This window comes from Dromiciops gliroides, chromosome 3 (genome assembly GCF_019393635.1).
Source record: "Dromiciops gliroides isolate mDroGli1 chromosome 3, mDroGli1.pri, whole genome shotgun sequence".
Lineage (NCBI taxonomy): Eukaryota > Metazoa > Chordata > Mammalia > Microbiotheria > Microbiotheriidae > Dromiciops > Dromiciops gliroides.
The window spans coordinates 544312468-544338470 of NC_057863.1; the positions used below are offsets into that span (position 1 = coordinate 544312468).

Below are 26003 nucleotides of genomic sequence, written 5' to 3' on the forward strand. Positions count from 1 at the left end.
TCCAAGAGCAAGATGATATGGGTCTTCAAACCAGGATGGAGACTCAAGATCAGAGAAAAACAGGGGCTTATATAAAGATGCCATTGATGTGAATTGAAAGGCCTTGATCACTGATAAGAGGTATCAGAGAGTAAGGAGCTGAGGATGACAACTAGGTTGGGTATAACCAGGAGGATGGTGTTGTGCTTGATAGTGTGATGAAATAATGAGATTTAGCAGATACTCCAAGACCCACCTGGAGATTAATCTAGACGATTGAATCAAGTGAGAGTGATTAACTGCTGATTAGCCTACTTCAAGTTAACTGGATTGTAACCACGCCTTGAGAACACCTTCAGAACCAATGGATTTGGATGATGCCTTTTGTTCTGATTCTTCTTTCACAACATGACTAATGCAGAAATATGTTTAATGGGATTATACATATACAACCTATATCAAACTGCTTGCTGTCTTGGAGAGGGAGGAAGGGAGGGAGAGAGAAAAATTTAGAACTGTAAATCATATAAAAACAAATGTTGAGAACTTTCTCTACATGTATCTAGAAAATAATATACTTTTATGACTTAAGAAATGTTGAAAACTATCTCTATGCGTAACTAGAAAATAATAAAATACTTTTATGATTAAAAAAAATACTCCTGCCAATATGGGGAAAATAAGGCAGATCACCTAGCTACCACATAGGTACAAACACTCCAACAAAACTCAGAAGCTCAGACCAGAATGAATAGTGATCAAGAAATCCAGTGAGCTGACACCTATCAGATTGGCTAAAATGACAAAAAAGGAAAATTGGAACACTAATCCATTGTTGGTGGAGCTGTGAGCTGATCCAGCCATTCTGGAGAGCAATTTGGAATTATGCCCAAAGGGCGATAAAGCTGTGCATACCCTTTGACCCAGCAATACCACTTTTGGGTCTTTTTCCCAAAGAAATCATGGAAGGGGGAAAGGGGACCCACATGTACAAAAATATTTATAGCTGCTCTTTACGTGGTGGCAAGGAATTGGAAGTTGAGGGGGTGCCCATCAACTGGGGAATGGCTGGACAAGTTGTGGTATATGAATACAATGGAATACTATTGTGCTGTAAGAAATGATGAGCAGGAGGAGTTCAGAGAAACCTGGAGGGTCTTGCCTGAGCTGATGATGAGTGGGATGAGCAGAACCAGAAGAATATTGTACACAGTATCATCAACATTGAGTGTCGATCTACTGTGATGGACTATATTCTTCTCACCAATGCAATGGCACAGAAGAGTTCCAGGGAACTTGTGATGGAAGAGGATCTCCAAATCCAAGAAAAAAAAAAAAAGAACTGTGGAGTATAGATGCTGAATGAACCATACTATTTCTTTTGGTTTTGGTGCTGTTGTTTTTTTTCTATTTTGAGGTTTTTCATCATTGCTCTGATTTTTTCTCTTATAACATGACTAATGCAGAAATATGTTTAATGTTATTATGTATATATATATATGTTATATATATATATGTATATATATATATAACCTATATATATATATATATATATAACCTATATCAGATTACCTGCTGTCTTGGGGAGGGGGAGGGAGGGGAGGGAGGGAGAAAAATCTGAAATTGTAAAGCTTGTATAAACAAAAGTTGAGAACTATCTTTACATGTAACAGAAAAAAATAAAATACTTTATTAATTAAAAAATGTAATTAGGACATATTTATCAAGATAAATAAAAATATAATAAAACAAACAAAAAAAAAGAAATCCAGTGAGAAACGACTATACAAAAAAATCAGCCAAAAGCTCACAGGCAACAAGGGACCCTAGCACTCTATCAAACTGGGCTCCCAGAAGATATACAACTCGGGGCAGCTAGATGGTGCAGTGGTTAAAGCACCGGCCCTGGATTCAGGAGTACCTGAGTTCAAATCTGGCCTCAGACACTTGACACTTACTAGTTGTGTGACCCTGGGCAAGTCACTTAACCCCATTGCCTGCAACAAAACAAACAAACAAACAAAAAAAAGAAGATATACAACTCAATGTGAAAAGATCTAACCATTCTGGAGAGCAATTTGGAACTACGTCCAAAGAGCTATAGAACTGTGCATACACTCTGATCCAGCAATACCACTGCTAGGTTTATATCCCAAAGACATCCCCAAAAAGAGAGAAAGACCTATTTGTACAAAAATATTTATAGCAGCTCTTTGTGTGGTGGCTAAGAATTGGAAATCAAAGGAATGCCCATCAATTGGGGAATGGCTAAACAAGCTATGGTATATGATGGTGATGGAATATTATTGTCCTCTAAGAAATGACCGGCAGGATGATTTCAGAAAGGCCTGGAAAGACTTATATGAACTGAGCTGTAGTGAAGTGAGCAGAACCAAAAGAACATTGTGCTCAGAGACTACAATACTGTTTGATGAAGAACTATGAATGACTCGACTATTCTCAACAATACAAGGATCCAAGACAATCCCAGAGGACTACTGACGAAATAATGTACTATCCACCTCCAAAGTGTAACGATTGGATTGACACCACCTGCTGGAGAGTTACTGTAGGAAAGCTTCCCCAAGAGGAGAAGGCACCTAAGGGCAAGCTAGGCCCGGAAGTGACCTTTGCTCGTGGGTACTATCTATCAAAGCTACCAGCCAATTAGCTTGGAGCTGTGTGTGCATGTGGATGGGATGTTCCCAGTTTCACAGGAGGCTTGTGTGAGGGAGAAGGGGCAAGGCTGGCTCTCTTTTTCATCAGGACTCTTGTAAAGAGTGGAGCAGAAATTCGGGCTTCCTGAGATAGATAGCTGAATCTAAGCCTCTTTCTCTGTCTCTTCACCAAATTCTTATTCTCCTTAATAAATGCTTAAAAGGGGCAGCTAGATGGCTCAGTGGATAGAGCACTGGCCCTGGATTCAGGAGTACCTGAGTTCAAATCCAGCCTCAGACACTTAACACTTACTAGTTGTGTGACCCTGGGCAAGTCACTTAACCCCAATTGCCTTACTAAAAAAAAAAAAAAGCTTAAAAGTCTAATTCTTGCTAAAGCTTATAATTTATTGGTGACCACTCATTAGATATTTTAGACAAACTAGCTAGAATTTTAGCCCCTTACAAAAGAACTGATACTGATAGAACACAAACTGAAGTATGCTATTTTTCACTTTTCTTTCATTTTCTTTTATTCAAGTTTTCTTATACAAAATGACAAATATGGTAATGTTTTACATAATCATACATTTATAACCCATATCTAATTGCTTACCACCTCAGGGAGGAGAGAGAGGAGGGAGGGACAAAAATTGGAACCCAACACTATAAATAAAAATTGTTTATTACTTTAAAAAAAAAAGATACACAACTCAACCTTGGAAATCTCAGTAGGTCTAATCCCAGGAGGTAGAGTCAAAAGAGCAAGAATATAGGAGATGGCAGGCAGGACTAGGTACAGCCAACCACCCCTCCAAAAGCTCAAAAGGAGTCAAGACTGGTCCTGACATAAAACCCCAATATTTAAGATGAGCAAATCAAAGAGAAAACTGACCAATTAATAATTACTAAAAATCTAAATATCTCCCCAAAAGAACAAGTATAGGACTACAAGCACAGATTCAAAAGAAAAAATAAAATTTTCTCAAGGACTACATAAATACAAGAAGGCAATTTTAAAAATAGCTAAAATAGTTAACTCTTTTTCACTTAAGCTTTCTAGTCAACATTTTTTTTTGCTTAAACTAATCCTCATCTTGAATTATACCATAACCTTCCAGTTTTGAAAAAGTCAATTCCCATTCACATGGCAATTATTTCCTTCCAATTATGGCCTTTGGGGAAAGTATATCATAAAGGATGGACAGCAAAAGTATAATCTTATTTTCAACTTATTTTCCACTAACACAGACATGGGCAGACTGCCCATCTAGCACTAGGAAATTAAAAAGAGAAGATGTAAAAGTTTTCTACCCACTCTCAGGTTCACCTACCAATCCAGACCTTCTGAATCAAAACAATTCTGTCCTAGGGGCAGCTAGATGGCACAGTGGATAGAGCACCAGCCCTGGATTCAGGAGGACCTGAGTTCAAATCCAGCCTCAGACACTTAACACTTACTAGCTGTGTGACCCTGGGCAAGTCACTTAACCCCAAATCCCTCACAAAAGAAATTAAGAAATCAAGGAAGGAAGGAAGGAACTCTGTCCTTTACCAAGATTTAATCACCTAAGTTCCACAAGAAGTTCTGACATGTGACAGCTGACTAGTACTACCTTATTCAGGTTCTAGTTTTTAAAGTGCTGATTTATCAATGTAATGTCTGCAATCTCAAGAGTTACTGTTTTAGAGATATTTATTTCTCCAAATGACAGCAATGTCTGATTTTTAAACTTCTCCCAAATGACGGAGATGATGAGTGGGGTTAAAAAAAAAAACTAACTAAATTTCCCTCCAAAGTTCAAGAGTAAAAAAGTAACCTGAGGGCACCTAGAAGGCGCAGTGGATAAAGCACTGGCCTTGGATTCAGGAGGACCTGAGTTCAAATCCAGCCTCAGACACTTGACATTTAACTAGCTGTGTGACCCTGGGCAAGTCACTTAACCCTCATTGCCCTGGGGGAAAAAAAGAAGAAAAAAAAAAGAAGCAGTAACCCGAGCAGCATTTAGAGCTAAGTTTGGGGTTTTTTAAATGTGAACAAACAAAAACAACTTATTTGCTAAAATACCAAGTCTTTAAAAGTGAAGGTTTTATATTTCTCTAGCATAAACAAAGAGATATATAATGTAGAAAGGTTGTTATATGAAAGAGAACATAAAGATTTTGGAATATAATATAGAAAAATAAGCTAAACCTTCTGGGAAATTAACAGCTTATCCATTAAAAAGAAAACAGGGGAAACATGTTCTCCTTAAAATAAGAAAATGGGCCTCTAGGAAGGGGAAAAATAAGTATGTTTAGTCATTAAATTTTTTCTTTACATAATTTCTTTGGGTACTATGAAGGGCTGGAAATGGAATTTACTTTTTAAATGATGATCAAATTAAACTCATAATTAGAAAAGAACAGAATTTCATATTTATTATCAAAATCATCTTCCTGAGCGTTTCCCAGAGAGGTCAACCAGTAACTGGATTGTACCTTCCCATTTCAACTCAATAAACATTTATTATTTATTATACACACACACAATGTGTATATATACACATGCGATATGCATACTATGCTAGGATCTAGAGCATAAAGACCAAAAAATAACCCCTCCCCTGGAGAAGCTGGGGTTTAGAGGGTGAGAGGAGGACCCAGGGACAGTAAGAAATACAGCAGTGAATGAGGCAGCTAGGTGGTGCAGTGGATAAAGCACCAGCCCTGGATTCGGGAGGACCTGAGTTCAAATATGGCCTCAGACACTTGATACTTACTAGCTGTTCAACCCTGGACAAGTCACTTAAGCCTCATTGCCCCACCAAAAAAAAAAAAAATTAAACAAACAAAAAGAAATACAACTGTGAAAAAATGAGATGAGATATTTTAAAAGTAATTCAGAAAGGAAGAGAACAGCTAATAACTAGGGTGGATCAAGTAAAGCTTTACAAAAGGGGTAGTACCTGAGCTTAGCCTTGAAAAAATTCAGGTATTAAAAAAAAAGCAATTAAATAATTAACTAAAATATAATAAAGCAATAAAGACAAAGTAGTAAATCAGTCAAAAAGTACTGATCAGTAGCTTACTATGTGCCAAGTACTATGCTAAGACCTAGAGACACAAATATTTTTTTAAAAAGTGAGTCAATTCCTACTCTCAAGGGTTTTTATGTTTTAATAGGGAAAGACAACACACATAAAGAAGTGAAGCCATAGAAGTTGACATTATTAAGAGAATTATTTTGGCATGAAAACTTATGGGGATATTAAGTGGAGATAATTGATTCACCTGCCCTGCCCATAGCAATGGCAATATATATCTTACTATGGTTCCCTAAAGGGGAGGAAAGTGGCTTGGCATGACAAGTAGCAAATAGATGATGGGCTAGTAGGCCACATGACCCACTTACCAATCAGTACAGATTGAGGTTCAGAGCTGAGATAGTTAAATCTCCCAGGGCATGGTCTCTGGAGGTCCAGGGGTCCATACCATGTAACAGTAAGGAAAACGGCAGGATGTTAGAGGTATAATGAAAAACATGGCTCCAGCTGGTTAGACACAGTAGGCAACATAATGCAGTCAGAAGGTCAACCAGTATATATTAAGCACATACTATATGTCAGGTACTCTTAACCCTAAGCACTGGGGATAGTTAAAAAGAAAGGCAAAGGGGGCAGCTAGGTGGCACAGTGGATAAAGCACTAGCTCTGGATTCAGGAGGACGTGAGTTCAAATCCAGCCTCAGACACTTGACACTTACTAGCTATGTGACCCTGGGCAAGTCACTTAACCCTCACTGCCCTGCAAATAAAACAAACAAAAAGAAAGGCAAAAACAGCCCTTGCCCCACGGAGTTCACAGTCTAATGGAGAAGACAGAATGCAAACTATGTACAAATAGGATATATACAGGGTAACTTGGAGGTAATTTCATTGGGTAAACAGTAGAATTAAGGGAGGTCAACAAAGGCTTCTTGCATTGGAAATTGAGGGGGTACCCATCAATTGGGAAATGGCTAAACAAGTTGTGGTATATGAATGTAAGAAACTATAAGCAGGCAGATTTCAAAAAACCTGGAAAGATTTACATGAACTGATGCTGAGTGAAATGAGCAGAACCAAGAGAACATTGTGCACAGTATCAACAACATTGTGTGACGATCTGTGACAGACTTAACTCTTCTCAGCAATTCAATAATCCAAGATAATTCGAAAGGACTCATGATGGAAAATGCTCTCCACATCCAGAAAAAAGAAATGTGAAATCAGGATGCAGATTGAACCATACTGTTTCTACTTTTTTGGGGTTTTTTTCCCATTATTGAGGTTTTCCCCTTTTGTTCTGATTCTTTCACACCATGATTAATGTAGAAATATGTTTAATGTGATTGTACATATATAACCTATATCAGATTGCTTGCTGTCTTGGGGAGGGAAGGAAAAAAATTTGAAATGAGAAATCTTTTTATAAAAACAAATGTTGAAAACTATCTCTACATGTAACTAGAAAATAATAAAAAAACTGTTAAGACGAAGAAAAAAAAAATGAGGATAATTCTCTGCCTACTTTACAAGGTTGTTCCAGTGTTCAAATAAGCTAATAATCTAAGGAGTTTGGAACCACAAATCACTATATAGATGAAACTGAGGTCCAGAGACCTTAAGAGAGTTGCTCGAGGGTATGTATTAGCAGAGTAAGAATGGGACCCCAAGACCTCTGAGATTCCAGCCAGTCCTCTTTTTATTGTACCAGGCTGCCTCAGACTTAATATTCAGTCTAGTAACAATTCTGTGGTTTTCCTCAAAGACTTCATACGGTGGTATAGCTTAGTCTAAGGATTGTCATCTTCATTTTATAGAGGAAATTACAAAAGGTAATATAGATAACTTTGATTAACATACATTAAACTGAAAATCTTATGCACAAAAAAGCCTTTGTATTAAATTTCTCTGATAAGAGAACTTTAACTTGGAATGTAATGGAATACTATTGTGCTTTAAGAAATGATGAGCAGGGGCAGCTAGGTGGCTCAGTGGATAAAGCACCGGCCCTGGAGTCAGGAGTACCTGAGTTCAAATCAGGCCTCAGACACTTAACACTTACTAGCTGTGTGACTGTGGGCAAGTCACTTAACCCCAATTGCCTCACTAAAAAAAAAAAAAAAAAAAAAAATGATGAGCAGGTAGATTTCTGAAAAACCTAGAAAGACTTACATGAACTGATAGAAAGTGAAGTGAGCAGAACCAAGAGAACATTATACACAGAAATAGCAACATTGTGAGATGATCGACTGTGACAGACTTAACTCTTATCAGCAATATAAAGATCCAAGACAATTCCAAATGGCTCATAATGGTAAATGTTATAAAAGACATCCAAAGAACTATGGAGTTTGAATGCAATTCACTTTTTTCCTTTCTCGTGGTTTTCCCCTTTTGTTCCAATTTTTCTTTGACAACATAACTAACGTGGAAATATATTTAACATGATTGTACTGTATAATCCATATCAGATTGCTTGCTGTCTTGGAGAGAGGAGAGAGAAGGAGAAAAACGTGAAACTCAAAATCTTACAAAAATGAATGTTAAAATCTTTACAGGTACTTGAGAAAAAATAAAATACTATATTGTTACCCGACTAATGTGGAAATATTTTGCATGACTATACATGTATAACTTATATTGAATTGCTTAAATTCTTTTTTTTTAAACTTTTTTTTTGGGGGGGGGCAGGACAATGGGGGTTAAGTGACTTGCCTAGGGTCACACAGCTAGTAAGTGTCTGAGGCTGGGTTTGAACTCAGGTCCTCCTGAATCCAAGGCTGGTGCCCTATCCACTGCACCACCTAGCTACCCCGGAATTGCTTAAATTCTTTTGTTTTTATTTTTGGTAGGTTTTTTTGGTGAGGCAATTGGGGTTAAATGACTTGCCTAGGGTCACAAAGCTAGTAAGTGTTAAGTGTCTGAGGCTGGATTTGAACTCAGGTCCTCCTGACTCCAGGACCAGTGCTCTATCCACTGCACCACCTAGCTGCCCCTGCTTAAATTCTTAAGGAGGGGTGGGGAGGGAGGAAGAGAATTTGGTACACAAAGTTTTAAAAAATTTATGTTAAAATTTGTTTTTACATGTAATTTGTGAAAAAATAAAATTCTAAATATTATCAGCAAAAAGATACTGTATTAAGTTTTTTTAACAAACAAATCTATTTGGGGGAAGCTAGGTGGCATAGTGGATGAAGCACCAGCCCTGGATTCAGGAGAACCTGAGTTCAAATATGACCTCATACACTTGACATTTACTAGCTGTGACCCTGGGCAAGTCACTTAACCCTCATTGCCCCGTAAAAACAAAAACAAAAAAACTGACCTTCATGTGAGTGCTTGCCTTGGTCAAGTTCTCCATAAAACAGTCTTTTAGGCAAACATATGTTTGCATTTGAACAAAGTGGCCCACCCATCAGAGTTGCACTCTCTGCAGTAAAGTGAATGCCTGTCAGTTTAGTTCAAGAAAGGATGTCAGTGTCTGGTGTCTTATCCTGCCAGGTGATCTTCAGGATCTTCCTAAAACAATTCAAATGGAAGTTATTCAGTTTTCTGGCTTGGCACTGATATACTATCCAGGTCTTACAGACATACAACAGTGAGGTCAGTCTAATGGCTCTGTAGAACTTCAGGGCTGGTAGGCAGTCTAATATCTCTTCGGGAGTTTAATGAATGAGGAAGAAGGAATATGGTATATATACCTGCACTTAAGGAAGATTACTATTATTATAATAGTTGATATCTATACAACACTTTATGGTTTACCAATAAGGAAAGACTATAGCATTGTAGAATCATAGATTTAGAGCCGGGAGAGATCTTAGACTATAAAATCGAATCCTCTAATTTTACAGAGAAGGAAACTGAGGCCCAGAGACCTTACAAGAATTGCTCTTGGGTATGTATTAACAGATTAAGAATGTGACCACAGGTCCTATGAGATTCTAGCCAGTCCTCTTTTTATTGTACCATGCTGCCGCAGACTGGTAACAATTCTGTGGTTTTCCTCACAAAGACTTCATAATGTGGCATAGCTAGTCTAAGGATTGTCATCTCCATTTTATAGAGTGGAAAAAAAGGAGAGTCAAAAATGCCTGTTGGGGGCAGCTAGGTGGCGCAGTGGATAGAGCACCGGCCCTGGAGTCAGGAGTACCTGAGTTCAAATCCGGCCTCAGACACTTAACACTTACTAGCTGGGTGACCCTGGGCAAGTCACTTAACCCCAATTGCCTCACTAAAAAAAAAAAAATGCCTGTTGACTTGCTCAATGTCACATAACTAGGGTCAGCAAAAGAATTTGAACCAGAATCTTCTGATGCCACATGTAACCTTCTTTCCATTTAAACACACAAGCACATGCAAACATACACATGAGCTCATACACACTAATAATTACCATCAACAGGCTAGTATTTTTTTGTTTAATGACCAATGTAACAAATGTGGATAAAGATTCAGCAGCAAATTAGTCACAGGAAGATTAATATTTTTGGCCATGGGAACTCTCAAAGACTCTCAATGGAAGAGTTGTGATCTACATCAAAATAAAAATGACAACAATAATAATAGGTAGCATTTGTAGAGTGCTTTAAGGTTTGCAAAGTGATTGATGTTATCCTACAGATAAACTGACATTGAGAAAGATTAAATGACTTGCCCAAGGTCACACAGCTAGTAAGTATTTGAAGCAATATTCAAACTCAGGCCAGCTTTCCTGATTCCAAGTTCAGGAGCACTCTATCTATGATGCCACCTAACTACTTCTTTTGGGGGGGGGGGGGTTGGGGGACCACAGGGGAATGAGGGTTAAGTGACTTGCCCAAGGTCACACAGCTAGTTAGTGTCAAGTGTCTGAGGCTGGATTTGAACTCAGGTCCTCCTGAATTCTGGGCCAGTGCTTTATCTACTGCACCACCTAGCTGCCCCCCACCTAAACTACTTCTTAAATAAAGTTCCCACAATGAAGTAACAAATCCTTGAAATATTCAAGTAATGGTTTTCCAAATACTTCCTTCCCTGAAAGTAATCATACCTAAATTCAATTCAACTCAACTAGTATTATTAAGTATGTATATACATGCCCTGTACTAACTATTGGGAATACAAAGACAAGAAGGAAATGGTCAATCTCTTCAAGACCTTTACACTCAACTAGGGCAAATATGTATATATAAATGAGTAAATACAAACTATATAAAAAAGCATTTCAAGAGAGAAAGCAAACACTAATAACAGGACTAATAATAACAGTAATCCCCTTATAGAGTAAGTGGCACCCATGCTTTCAAGGAACATATAGGGATTATAGAAGATGGCAATGAGAAGGGAATATATTCTATACATACAGGACCACTTGTACAAATCATGAAAGCAAGAAATAAAAGAAACAAGTAGCAGGATGATGACCAAAATAGAGTAAATCAAGGGTTCTTAACCTTTTTGGTTTTGTGGATTCCTTTTCAGAATAGTGTTTAATGCATAAAATAAGATTATAAGGAAATCAATTATACTGAAATACAATTATCAAAATATTATTTTTTTAAAAAGTTCATGGACCCCAAATATAAGACAGGAGAGTAATATGAAATAATAGAAAGGTAGATAGAAGCCACATTGTGGAGTGCTTTAAATGAAAAGATGAAGAATTTATATTTTATCATAAAGGTAATTGAGGGGGTCCACTTAAAACTTTTCATTAGGAAGGAGACATGGTCAGATCTATGTTATCATTCTGCAACTCTGTGAAGGACAGATTAATAAGGGGAAACGTTGGAAGCAGGGAGAGAGTTTAGGAAACTATAACTATAACTGAATTATGAAGTGATTAAGGCCTGAACTAAGGGTAGAGGTTATGTGGGTAAATAAAATACACTAATGCTGTTTTAGATGTTGAGGAAGCAGGAGCTAGAAAACTTGGCATATGAATGGATGAGGTTGAGGGAGAGGGTTAAGTTAAAGATGACTCCAAAGTTGAGCATGAGGGTAAGTAGAATTGCGATTACACGTGGGAATTACTTGGAGAAGTGATAGGTCTGAGGAAAGATAAAATTATTTCTATTCTGGACATCTTGAATGTTTGAGATGTCTACACAACAAGATTATCTAAGTGGAGCTGTCCAGCTGGCGGTGGTAATTTGGGAATGGGGTTAAAGAAAGAGACTAGGGCTAGAGATATAGATTTGGAAGTCATTCACAGAGAGGTAATTAAAGCTATGGGAGTTGATGAGATCAAAGGATAAAATATATCAAGAGAAGAGGGACTAAGATAGAGCTTTGGGTTAAAAGGGCCCAAATGGACTAGAAAGAAAGGGCCTAGTTAGTGGGCAAGAAGTAAATGATCCAGCAAAGGAGACTGAGAAGAAGTAAAAGAAGAAGAGAACTAAAAGAAAATCATGGAATCCACAAAAGGACTAAGTATCTAGGAAAAGGGGATGGTCAACATCAGAAACTGCAGAAAGCTTAAAGAGAAGGAAGACTAAAAAGGCTGTAAGATCTAGCAGTTCAGAGATTATTGGTAACATTGAATAGTAGGGTTTCAACTGTGTGGTAGTATCTCCTGAAAAATAGTGCAGCTCCCATAGAACACACTAGTAAAAGCTTAGGGAAGGCGTGCAGACTACAACAAACAGTACCACTGTCCATTAAAGTGCTTAAGGTTTATAAACACGTTCATCTTCAAAATCACCCTGTGAGATTTTACAGATGAGGAAACTGAGGCTATAAAGATCAGATCTGGGATTCTACCTCAGGTCTTCTGATTTCAAGAAGTGCTCTTTCCATTACACTATGCTTTTGTCTTCAAAAATCTGAATTTGTGGCAGCTAGGTGGCTCAGTAGATAAGGCACTAGCCCTGGATTCAGGAGGACATGAGTTCAGATCCAGCCTCAGAGACTTGACACTAGCTGTTTGACCCTGGGCAAGTGTCACATGACCCTCACTGCCCAGCAAAATAAAATAAAAAATCTTAATTTAAGATGATCAACTATATGAAATTTATAACACCATTTATTTTCTTTTTTTTAGTGGGGCAATGAGGGTTAAGTGATTTGCCCAGGGTCACACAGCTACTAAGTGTCAAGTGTCTGAGGCCAGATTTGAACTCAGGTACTCCTGAATCCAGGGCCGGTGCTTTATCCACTGTGCCACCTAGCTGCCCCACCATTTATTTTCAAAGTCAAACTTTACCAAGTCTTTTGGTTAGGGTCTGTCTTTAACAGAAGCAATGTTACTACCCATAAGGTCACATTATAGCATATATCCAGAATTAGTAATTAGAGAATTAGAACTAAGGGACAAATTAAAGTTTGACAAATTTCAACATATGATGAAAAAAATTGTCTTCAATCTTCCCTTTCTTTGTTCTCCCAAGGAGATTTTCAACCCATGTAACCATCAGTGTAGTAAGTATGTGAAGCATCTAAGTGTCACAGTGTATAGAGTACTGGATTTGGGGGTGAGGAAAACCTAAGTTCAAAACTTGCCTCAGATACGGTATGATGCTGAAAAAGTCACTTAACTTGCCTCAGTTTCCTCATGTGTAAAATGAGAATAAGAGCAGGTATCTTATAGGGTTGTTGGGAGTATTAAAAGAGATAACAAAATGCTCTCTAAATCCAGGAAAAAAAGAACTGTGGAATCTAGATGTAATTGAACCATACTATTTCAACTTTTTTTTGTTTTTCTTTTTTGAGGTTTTTCCCTTTTGCTCTCATTCTTCTTTCACAGCATGACTAATGCAGAAATGTTTAATGTGATTGTACATATGTAACCCATATCAGATTGCTTGTTGTCTTGGGGAGGGGGGGTGGGAAGAAAGGGAGGGAGAAAAAGTTGAAACTAGAAATCTTAAGAAAACAAATGTGGAAAACTATCTCTACATGTAACTAGACAGCAAGTAATCTGATATAAATGCTAATACCACTAACAGCACCCAATACCACTGGTTCTGACAACCAGGGTCCCATCTAGTCCAAGCAATTAACCAAGATATAGGCAAATTACAATTGTGGGTGTAGGTAAGATGGTTAACAGGTAAAGTTTGAAAGGCAGTTTGGTGTAGTGGAAGGAGTGCTGGACTTGGAATAAGAAATACCTGGGTTCAAATCCCACCTCAGGCACTTAGTAGTTATGTGACCCCTAGGTGAATCATTTAACCTCTTTGTTTCTGTTTCCATTATCTATAAAAATGGGATGGGACTCAATGACCTCTCAGGTCCCACACAATTTTAAATCTATGATCCAATGATCTGTTCTGGATAGAATTCGAACCAGACAATGAATGTAGTGAATGGACTCAAAGCTGTGTTACTGAACAGACAAGTAAAGGAATCCAACCAAGTTGTCTAACCTGAAGTAAGCACTCAGGAAACATAAGTACAGTCTTCAAATATTTGGAGTGCTATCCGGAAGAAGGATTAGACTTAATCTGCTTTGCTCCAAAAAAAAAAAAAAAAAGAAAAAAGAAAAGAGGTAGGGTGGGGAGACTAGAACCAATGAATGGAAACCAGAAAACAGAAGGAGGCAAATTTCAGAATATACTATACACTATGTAAGGGGCTAAAATTCTAGCTAGTCTGTCTAAAATATCTAATGAGTGGTCACCAATAAATTATAAGCTTTAGCAAGAGTTAGACTTTTAAGCATTTATTAAGGAGAATAAGAATTTGGTGAAGAGAGAAAGAGGCCTAGATTCAGCTATTTATCTCGAGGAGCTACAGTTCTGCTCCGCTCTCCATCAGAGTCCTGGAGAAAGAGAGTAAGAGCGCCAGCCTCACCCCCTCTTCCTCCCACAAGCAAACATCGTTGATGCCAAAAAAAAAAAAAAAAAAAAGCGACATCTTGCCCTCAGGCACCTTCTCCTCATGGAGAAGCTTTCCTATAGTAAGTCTCCAGCAGGTGGCGTCATTCCAATCGTTACAACTAAAAGACAACGATGATAGCTGTCCATAAATGGAATGAATGTCCCAAAACCTTGAAACAGTGAGTTCCTCCAGAAAAATGCAATTACAAGGGGAGAAAAAAAAAACAACCAAGTTGAATTTGGGCTCAATTTCCTTATCTGCCAACCATTCTAGAGAGCAATTTAGAACTATGCCCAAAAGGCTATAGAACTGTGCATACACTCTGATCCAGCAATATCACTGCTAGGCTTATATCCCAAAGACATTACCAAAAAGAGAAAAAGACTTATTTGTACAAAAATATTTATAGCAGCTCTTTGTGTGGTGGCTAAGAACTGGAAATCAAAGGAATGGCCATCAATTGGGGAATGGTTAAACAAGCTGTGGTATATGATGGTGATGGAATATTATTGCGCTATAAGAAATGACAAGCAGGATGATTTCAGAAAAGCCTGGAAAGACTTATATAAACTGAGCTCTAGTGAAGTGAGCAGAACCAAGAGACCATTGTGCTCAAAGACTACGATACTGTTTGATGAAGAACTGTGAATAATTTGACTATTCTCAACAATACAATGATCCCAGACAATCCCCAAGGACTAATGATGTAACATATTATCTACCTCCAAAGAAAGAACTGATATTGAGGGAACAGACTAAAGCATGCTATTTTTCACTTTCTCTCATTTTTGCTTCTTTTAATCAAGTTTTCTTGTACAAAATTACAAATATGGTAATGTTTTTATATAATCATACCACCTCAGGGAGGGAGAGGGGGGAGGGAAGGGACAAAAATTAGAACCCAAAACTATAAAAATGTTTATAACATTAAAATTAATAAATAAAAGCAAGCTGCTAAAAATTTAATATACAATGCAAATATTGCCTATTTTAGCTAAAACTGGTGGCTTTCAATTGACCACAATCACATGCAGTTAAATAAGAATACCAGTAATGTTCAGTGCTTTAACGTCATAACAAAAACAGCTGGAAAGAATGCCCTGGGATTAGCTGCTATACAACTTTCTTCATTACAAGACCCAGTGCTGCTTTTTATATAGGTGATGCAATTCCACAGCAAAAAAGGAAAATCAATTAAACCAAAATAATGTTACTGCAAAATATCCAAGTAAGTTCATAAACAGAAAATTCAATACAATAGCATTTCTATGAAGAGTAAAATGAAATTAAACAGTAATTTTCCCACAATTTTACTTTTTAAAAGCTCTACGATTAGAATCACAGGGTAGAAGAGCCAAAAAATCATTTAGTTCAAACCTTGACCTAGGGACTCCATTCCTGGGCATATAGTTTATGGGGGCCAATGTATTCCAAAGGTCCTGCATATTTATATATGTGTGTGTGTGATTAATATATACATATATATGAATGCATATATACATGTATACACACATATATATACATATATGTACCAAAATATTCATAACAGCATCTTTTGTAGTAACAAAGAACTAGAAATCAAGTAGGTACCTATCAATTGGGGGAATGTACAAACTGGCATATGAATTTAATAGAATATTATTGGGCAGGAACAGTACAGATAAAGAATTCAAAGATATATAGGAAGGTTTGTATGAACTGATGCTGAATGAAAGAAGCAGCAAACAAAGAACAATAACTACAACTTACACTTAAGATCACTAAAAAGAAGCTGACAACCAATTCCAGAAAATATAAAATGAAATACATCATTATCCTTTTGCCAGAGGCTGAGAAAACCAATACAAAAATATGTGTGTATATGTATGTATATATACGTACATATATACACATACACACACATGCTACGTAGGATATGAAGGTGTTTTACCTTAACTGCTTCCATTCAAACTAAGGATTCAATTTTGATAGAGCTATTTTCCAGAAATGTCTGGTGTTTTTAAAAAGGATCACTAGGGGTCAGCTAGGTGGCATAGTGGATAAAGCACCAGCCCTGAATTCAGGAGGACCTGCGTTCAAATCCAGTCTCAGACACTTGACACTATTTGTGTGACCCTGAGCAAGTCACTTAACCCTCATTGCCCCACAAAAAAACAACAAAGGATGACTAAAATTTAATTTTTTTTAAATCATATACTTCAACTTGAACTTGAATAGTAAACTCCTCTACAACATCATCCAACCTCTGCTTGAAGATCTCCAATAAGGAGGAACTGATCACTTTCCAGGGCAAGAAGCCAATTCTATTTTTGAAGAGCATTCAGAAAATGTTCCCACCAAGTCTAAATTTCACCCACTACTCCTAGGTGGGCTCCAACTAACCAGAACAACTCTAATTCCTCACCCACAGGATACCCTTTCAACTATTTGGAGATAGAACTCATACCTTCAAAAGGGTCTTCTCCAATTCCTTCAACTGACCCTTTAAAATATGTCATGATCGGGGGCAGCTAGATGGAGCAGTGGATAGAGCACCAGCCCTGGAGCCAGGGGTACCTGAGTTCAAATCAGGCCTCAGACACTTAACACTTACTAGCTGTGTGACCCTGGGCAAGTCACTTAACCCCAATTGCCTCACTAAAAAGAAAAAAAAAATGTCATGATCTCTGGACCCTTAACCACAATTCAACTGACATTGTCCAAATGCTCTCTACCATAAACATGTGGTACCTAAACCTGAACCCAATATTCCATCCAGAATAGGGTACAATCAGGACAGCAACAAGGAGAACTATTACTTTCTTTATTCTATACATAAGGCCTCTATATTGATGCAGTCTCCAATCAAGTTGCCTTCCTTGGCCTATCATACCACACTGCTCATTAGAAAAAGAGCCTTTGGCCCAGTGGTACCACTGCTAGGTCTGTATCCCAAAGAGACCATAGAAAAGGGAAAAGGACCCACATGTACAAATATATTTATAGCAGCTCTCTTTGTGGTGGCAAAGAATTAGAAATCGAGGTAATGTCCATCAATAGGGGAATGGCTAAACAAGTTGTAGTCTATGAATGTAATGGAATACTATTGTGCTTAAGAAATGAGCAGGAGGAGTTCAGAGAAACCTGGAAGGACTTACATGAACTGATGCTGACTGAGAGGAGTAGAACCAGGAGAACATTGTACGCAATAACAGCAACATTGTGTGATGAACAATGGGGATAGACTTGGCTCTTCTCAGCAGTGCAATGATCCAAAACAATTTCAAAAAACTCATGATAGAAAATGTTCTCAACGTCCAGAAAAAAAGAACTGTGACTTATGAATTCTGATTGAACCATACTATCCTTATATGTAACTGGAAAATAAAATATTTTTTTAAAAAAAGAAAAAGAAGAGCCTCAAAATGATCAAACTCTAGATTATTATCTAGAGAAAAAAAAAATTCCTTGGAGAAGTTTTTTCTTAATTGAGATTCTGCCTTTCTTTAGTCCTACAACATCTTTTGTAACAATTTTTCCAAAGAGAATCAACAGTAGTTTATCGATCATACTCATCCATCAATTCTTTCACTGGTCTAAAATAAAATCTTGGTTTGGTCTAAAGTTTGATATTTATTTGTTTTTCTATTATTCAATCATCCATTCATCTAGTTATTTATTTGTTTGTTTATTTTTTGGTGAGGCAATTGGGGTTAAGTGACTTGCCTAGAGTCACAAAGCCAGTAAGTGTCAAGTGTCTGAGCCTGAATTTGAACTGAGGTCCACCTGAATCCAGGGCCAATACTTTATCCACTGTGCCACCTAGCTGTCTCTGGTTTGGTATTTAAGAACAGTGTGGCACTCTCTTACCACTGTATCACTTACCCTGGGTTTCAAAATCCCTTTTAAATATTTGTGTCCTAACTTTTCTAATCTGATGATCATTCTCTTTAATCAATCAACTCTTAGGTCTAATCCCATTACAACAAGCAACTGTTTATATTTCTACTGTACAGTAATATGGTTAAAGTAAAGGAATAATCTATTTGCCAGATCCTGGTGGTTTTTCAAATTAGTGTTTTTGACATTGGCATTTGTGGCAATTGAATTTGACTTGAAGAAAGGAAAGCTAATTTAGAAATAATCTGATAACTAATATAAGAAACAGGCAAGTAAAGGAGTTAACTACAACAAAACCAAGAACAAAATGTGAGCAGCCACCAAATATTCAACTAAATTAAAATAGTACCCTACCCTAAAAAGCTTCTTATAAAATGCCAAATGAATTACTATTATTGTTTGAATAAGAAATGTAACTTTACATCCCTGGAAATTCCAGCTTAACTTAAACACTGCCAAAAAAGTAGATTTTACCTTGTATTAAAAAGAGGACACTGTGGGTAGAACTATAAATTGGTTGAGTCACTCTAGAAAACAATTTGGAACATAAAATGTTATTAAACTATGAATATTCTTTGACTCAGTTTTACCACTATTAGGTCTACACCCCAAGAGAAAAAAAAATAGGAAAAAGATACCCATATGTACAAAAATATTTATATCAGCTCTTTTTATGGTAGCAAAAAATGGGAAACTGAAGAATGCCCATCATTTGGGGAATGGCTGAATAAGTTATAATATATTAAAATTGAATATAGGGGCAGCTAGGTGGCGCAGTGGATAAAGCACAGGCCCTGGATTCAGGAGTACCTGAGTTCAAATGTGGCCTCAGACACTTGACACTTACTAGCTGTGTGACCCTGGGCAAGTCACTTAACCCCCACTGCCCCACCAAAAAAAACAAAAAACCCACCCACCCCACCCACCCCCACAAAACAAAAACAAATTAATATAATACTATTGTCACTTAAAAAAATTATACAGGGGGCCCCTTGGGGAGCTAAGGTCAGCCTTGGGGGGGGGGGGGTAAAGGAGAAGGTTATGCCCAGGGACCAGTTTCTTCTGTTCCAGGTTCATCCCAATGTTTTAGCCTACAGTATTCCAGTGATGCAGTCAAAATGTGGGTGCTTATCTACTGAATATCAATACCAAAGTTACTGTTCTTCAGATTATAGTCTTGCAGTGAAAACACATCTTCCAGTGGAAAGAATACTAAGCACACAAACCCTCTACTGAGAATAAATCAACTGGGTGCCTTAGAACTAAACAAATCCCAGTTTACTCGTTGTTTTCACAAATGTTAGACAGGGCTGTTATTCCAGTATGAAACAGAGGTAAAAGCATTTGTGGCTTTTTAAAAATGGAGATTCAAGGGCAGCTAGGTGGTACAGTGGATAGAGCACCAGCCCTGGAGTCAGGAAGACATGAGTTCAAATCCGACCTCAGACACTGGACACTTACTAGCTGTGTGACCCTGGGCAAGTCACTTAACCCCAATTGCCTCACCAAAAACAAACAAAAACAAAAACAAAAACAAAAAAATGGAGATTCACCATTTATTCCAAGACTGCTACTGTGGGACAGTCAATTATGAATATCCAGTACAAGAATGATTTTTCTCAAACTTAGAAATATCAGCCACTAAGTAAAAATCAAAAGTTATGATATGCTATTAGCACAGTTGGAAGGTATTAGAAGAAAGATGCTAGAATTTATTCTATAACCACCATTTAGCATCATTCTATAAAATCAAATAGTGTACTAATTTTACTGTTAGACTTCTGAAATTAAGTTAGTTTGGTTAATTTCCTGATTTTCCTTGGAAAAGCTAAGTTTGCTACACTGATGTCTCTTAGGTATTCAATCCATATTTTGCAAACCCAAAATATTTGGGAAGTTGGCTTTGAGTACAGAACAGGGAAATTTTGTCCCATGGTTTTACAGAATTTCTTATTGTTCTCTTACCCTTTATTAATAACCAAAAGTTGAAAGCCAAGTTGTTATTTTGGTGTATTCCTATCACAGGTGTTCCTAACAGTGATGATACATTAGCCACCCATGGCAAAGAATGGCAAAGAATGCTCCCTTTGTTGTGTACATGTGTTTTGTTATTATTGTGTTAAAAGCAGCTACTTTTTCTGTTGTTGCTGGGTTTTGGGGTGGGGGGGGGAGACAACGAGGGTTAAGTGACTTGCCCAGGGTCACACAGTTAGTCAAATGTCTGAGACTAAATTAGAATTCAGTTCCTCCTCCAGGGCCGGTGCTTTCTCCACTGCGTCACCTAGCTGCCCCCAACTACTTCTTTGACATGTACTTCACTCTTGATAAGTGTAACACAGAGATGCAGAGCTGGATCAAATTGTTGAAGTGAATGCTCCTTAGAAACTGAATCCACTTTCTTTAAGCAAAATAGGCAATACCTAACCATACATGTCAGAATCACTATTTCAAGTCTCTCTAAAGACATGATTAAGCCACTAACCCCTATAAACTACATTACATCAGATTTATAATATAAATTCTACTACTTAATAAAAACAGCATCAGTTTGAACTTTAAAAAAAAAAAGAAATTATGTAAATTATGGAAGACTTGCACAAACTAATGGAGAGTGAAATAAACAAAATAAGGATAACTTATACAATCACAATATTATAAAAACAAAACAACTTTGAAAGACTTAAGAACTTTGATAAATCCAATGACCAAGAAATGATTCCAGAGGACTCATGATAAAATATGCTCCCTATCTCTTGACAAGAGAGGTGATGCATCTAGAGTGCAGACTGAGACATGTACATATGCACTTGTACACATATGCATATACAAACACACGTGTATATATGTATGTATGTATAATTTTTTTTTTTTAGAGAGGCAACTGGGGTTAAGTGACTTGCCCAGAGTCACACAGCTAGTAAGTGTTAAGTGTCTTGAGACCGGATTTGAACTCAGGTACTACTGACTCCAGGGCCGGTGCTCTATCCACTGCGCCATCTAGCTGCCCCGTATGTATAATTTTTTAAAACATGGACAGAATTTTTTTAAGCCACTAAGTGATCATTTAAAAACTTTCCCTACTCAAAATTCACTTCCATAGCTGTTTTTCAAGTTATACTACATTTTAGGATTAGATATTCTGCCTGAAGGCAACTAAGTAACCTCTCTTGGTTCTACTCTGGAAAGATAATCTTTGTAACAAAATATTGTTAGCAAGTGTTATCTTTAGCCTTCCTTCTGTTAAAAGTACGTAACTGGGCACAGTGGATAAAGCACCAGCCCTGGATTCAGGAGGACCTGAGTTCAAATCCAACCTCAGACACTTGACACTTACTAGCTGTGTGACCCTGGGCAAGTCATTTAACCCTCATTGCCCTGCAAAAACAAAACAAACAAAACACCCCCAAAAGAGTACATAACTGGGGCAGCTAGGTGGCATAGTGGATAAAACACTGGCCCTGGATTCAGGAGAACCTGAGTTCAAATCTGGCCTCAGACACTTGACACTTACTAGCTGTGTGACCCTGGGCAAGTCACTTAACCCTCATTGCTCTGCAAAAAAAAGAAAAAAGGAAAGGAAAGGAAAAGTACATAACTCAAAAACAAAACTTCAGATAAAGGAACTAACAAAAATGAATGAATGAGGGGAATAGCTAGGTGGTGCAGTGGATAGAACACCAACCCTGGATTCAGAAGGACCTGAGTTCAAATCCAGCCTCAGACACTTGACACTTACTAGCTCTGTGACCCTGGGCAAGTCACTTAACCCTCATTGCCCCACCAAAAAAAAAATATTAAAGTAGCAGCCAAAATATTTAAGTAATCTGCCAATCTTAGTAAAAACACAAGTTATATACCCATAAACACCCAAAACTGCAAGTCAGTAAAGATTTCCAACTGACCAAGAAACTATTATTATTTTGTCTAATACCAGGCATACAGTAATTAGTATCCAATAAATACTACTTGTTGGCACACCCCCCCCCTTCACTTTTGTACAATGAATAAGGATTCCATTTTATCTATTCTTATGTTAAAGGTTTTTGGGTTTTTTGCAGATCAATGAGGGTTAAGTGACTTGCTCAGGGTCACACAGTAAGTGTCAAGTGTCTGAGGCTGGATTTGAACTTTCGTCCTCCTGAATCCAGGGCCAGTGCTTTATCCATTATGCCACCTAGCTGCTCTGGCAAGTTAAAGGCTTTTTAAAGACCTTACTTAGTAAAAATAAGATTTAGTAGTAATGTCTAGTTTTTACATAATAATTTCCCTATTTTTACCCTTCTCAACTCTTTCTTGAAACAATAAAAAAATCATCAAGCATATATTTTGGAAAATAAAATTCTATTCAAAACAAAAAAAAAAAATCATCAAGCAAAACCAAACAGGCCAAAACAGCAACTGAATCTACTGGTATATTAAGCTTTCCTAAACATCTGACCTCTGTATTGAATATTTATCATTGAATTTATTGAGTTCAGTTGGACTTTTTGGTTTTTTTAAATTTACATCATGTTAGTGAATGTGTTACCATATTCTCCTAGTTCTTAACTTTGTTTTCTATCAATTCATATAAGTCTTTCCATGTTTCTCTGAATTCCTCATGGTAACTGACCAACCAATAACCATATACTAGTTATTATGTGCCAAGCACAGTGCTAAGAACAAGGGATTTCTATCGTTTCTTATGGTATAATAATATTCTATTATATTCAAATACCAAATTTGGCTATATAATTCCCCCAGGCAAGATGTACCCCACTGTTTCCAGTTTTTGCAACCACAAAAAGTACAGGAATTAATATCTGGTGAAAATGGAACCTTTCAAATCTTATTTGTACAAGGCTTGCTAAGGTTTCCAGGGAGGAGAGCAGTGCAACTGACAGTATCCTGCTTCCCTAGTCAGCTCAAGGAATTTACTACTCAGCAAACCCCTTTTTCCTCAGCAATTCATGCCCAATCATCTCAAAGCTTTGAGAAAATGAAAAAGTTCATATCCATTCAACAATTTTCTATTAATTTTCTATTTTCTTCCCTTTTACAAAGCTTAAGCACTAGGGTAGTGGGGCAGCAGATAGGAAGACAGATAACAAAACAGATATGAAACAAGAGTCTGACCTCAAAGAGCTTACAATACAATATGGATTATAAAAAATACATGCATACAAATAATTATGATCCAAAGGTGAGTGAAATAAATGCAAAACGGCAAAGTTAAGTGCTATGAGATATTTTAGAAGTTTCTTATAGAAGTTGTAAACTCACAGCTGTGATAGACTTGGCTCTTCTCAGCAGAGCAATTATCCAAAACAATTTCCAAGAACTCAGGATAGAAAATGTTCTCAACATCCAGAAAAAAGAAATGCAGATTAAGAAATTGGAAACTCCTCAGCTGATATGGGGCACAAACACATATATCACTTTGGGGTTAAAATTCCTGAACTAATTTTATTACCTAACTTTTGTATACTGAATTTAAAATTTTCTTCTAGTAAAGGAATTTGACCTATAGTAATCATAGCTACTCAAACTGCAACCCGTGAAAAGCAACCATGACCCCAACCCTGATCAACTTTATTTGTCTTTCCTGAACAAGTGACTATAAAAAGGAGAATTATTAAATGCTGTTCATTACTTCCATATTCACGTTTCACATCCGTGTGCAACCAACCATAATGCAAAACTACATTATATTGGCCCCTAAGTGAGCTCCCATCTACATACATCCACTTCTAGATTAAGTCCACTTAGATACTATGGTACAAATAAAATAAGCTTTCCACAAGGTCTAATAAAGATTATCTTGAGGTTAATAAGCAATATTTCTACTGAAGCTATTAAGGAATACAACCTCACTGTCAATTATTTAATTCTATAGAGCACAAATGAAAATAGTCAAACTAATGTCACCTTAGGCTTTATTAATAAAGGCATACTGTGTAGTATTAGAAAAGTAATAGTCCTGTAGTACTGTCCCATTTTTACCAAAATATTCATAGTAAAGTGGGGTTACAACTTGCCTGGGGGAATTGTTAAGCAAAATTTGGTATCTGAGCTGAAGTACTATGTTCAATTATTGGCATCACATTTTAGGAAGAACAAAGTGTGCTGGACAGCTACAAAAGGAGGGTTACCTTGGACAACGAAGGGCCTCCAGACCATGCCATTCAAGGTTCAACGGAAGGAACTGGGGATGCTAAGCCTCAAAGAGACTTGGGGCACAATCATTTCTAATGCTGTCATGAGGTGGACTGAAAGGGTTAAACTTATGCTTGGCCCAAAGGACAGAACAGAAAACGGGTAGACTTGACAAAGAAGCAAACCTAAGTTTGACATAAGGAAAAACTTGCTAACAATTAGAGGCATCAGAAACACAACCCCCCACCCCAAAGGGCTGCCTCTCACTAAAGGTTTTCACACCAAAGCTGGACTTGTCAGAGGGAAGTCTTGCTCAGACATGGGATGGACTAGATGGCTTGTGATGTTCCTTCCAATTCTATGATTCTGTGACACTGTAGGGATACTCACTCGTACTTCCATCTGTACTCCTGAGACTAATCTTGGAATTCATCTTTCTTCGTAATGAAAAATGTTCTCCACCTGATTTAGTTAACACTTCTCACACTTTAAAAAAATTACCTATTATTCTACACAGTAACATCAACATTGAGTGTTGATCTACTGTGATGGACTATATTCTTCTCACCAATGCAATGGCACAGAAGAGTTGCAGGGAACTCGTGATGGAAGAGGATCTCCAAATCCAGGGAAAAAAAAAAACAAAACTGCGGAGTATAGATGCTAAATGAACCATACTATTTCTTTTGTTTTTGATGCTGTTGTTTTTTTTCTATTGCTCTGATTTTTTTCTCTTATAACATGACTAATGCAGAAATAGGATTAATGTTATTATGTGTGTGTGTGTGTGTGTGTGTGTATATATATATAAAACCTATATCAGATTACCTGCTGTCTAGGGGAGGGGGGAGGGAAGGGAGAAAAATCTGAAATTGTAAAGCTTGTATAAACAAAGGTTGAGAACTATCTTTACATGTAATGGAAAAAAAATAAAATTCTTTATTAATTAAAAAAAATAAATGGTAAATATTATTATAATAGAAAAAAATTACCTATTCTTTCATATGCAATAAGACTTTTGATTATCTGGCTTATATATAGAGATTCATTAGTCTTAGTATATCTGTACTTGAAACAAATTCTATTTTACCAGAAACTTACTATGAGGTCTGCAACAGAAGACCACCTTACATGTAAAGAGAATTTTAGAGAAAGATCTTTTAATAAATTCAAGTTCCTTGGGTGAAGTACAAAAGCTAATACTGAATCTATTCTAGTATTACTAAATAAGTACATGTCTTGGTGAGTATGCATAGGCTGCAATATATTACAAATACTTTTGAGAAGATGTAAAAGATATCTGGAAGGAACCAATTGATAAGGAAAGGTTCAAGGTGTTGGTGTGAGGTAAGGAATCAGTGAAGTTGCAATCTACTTGATAAAATGGGGGGCAGGAGGGTGTGCTGGGATCAATGGCACATGGAAAAGGGAAGGCTGACCTTTGGAAGGAGAAAAACTACCTCTTTATCAGAGACTGGGGGAAAGCTGGAGGAAGTGGAGGATGATGTCAAAGGGTTTTGAGATG

The 26003-nt window shown here is 37.1% G+C and overlaps 1 protein-coding gene and 1 pseudogene across 4 annotated transcripts in view; one reads left to right on the plus strand and one right to left on the minus strand.

Annotated features, from left to right (window-relative positions):
• Positions 1 to 26003, minus strand: part of RAB6A (RAB6A, member RAS oncogene family) — an 82226-nt gene that overhangs the window by 50426 nt on the left and 5797 nt on the right. The gene's annotated exons all lie outside the window — the stretch shown is intronic.
• Positions 14596 to 24574, plus strand: LOC122746184 (annotated as a pseudogene).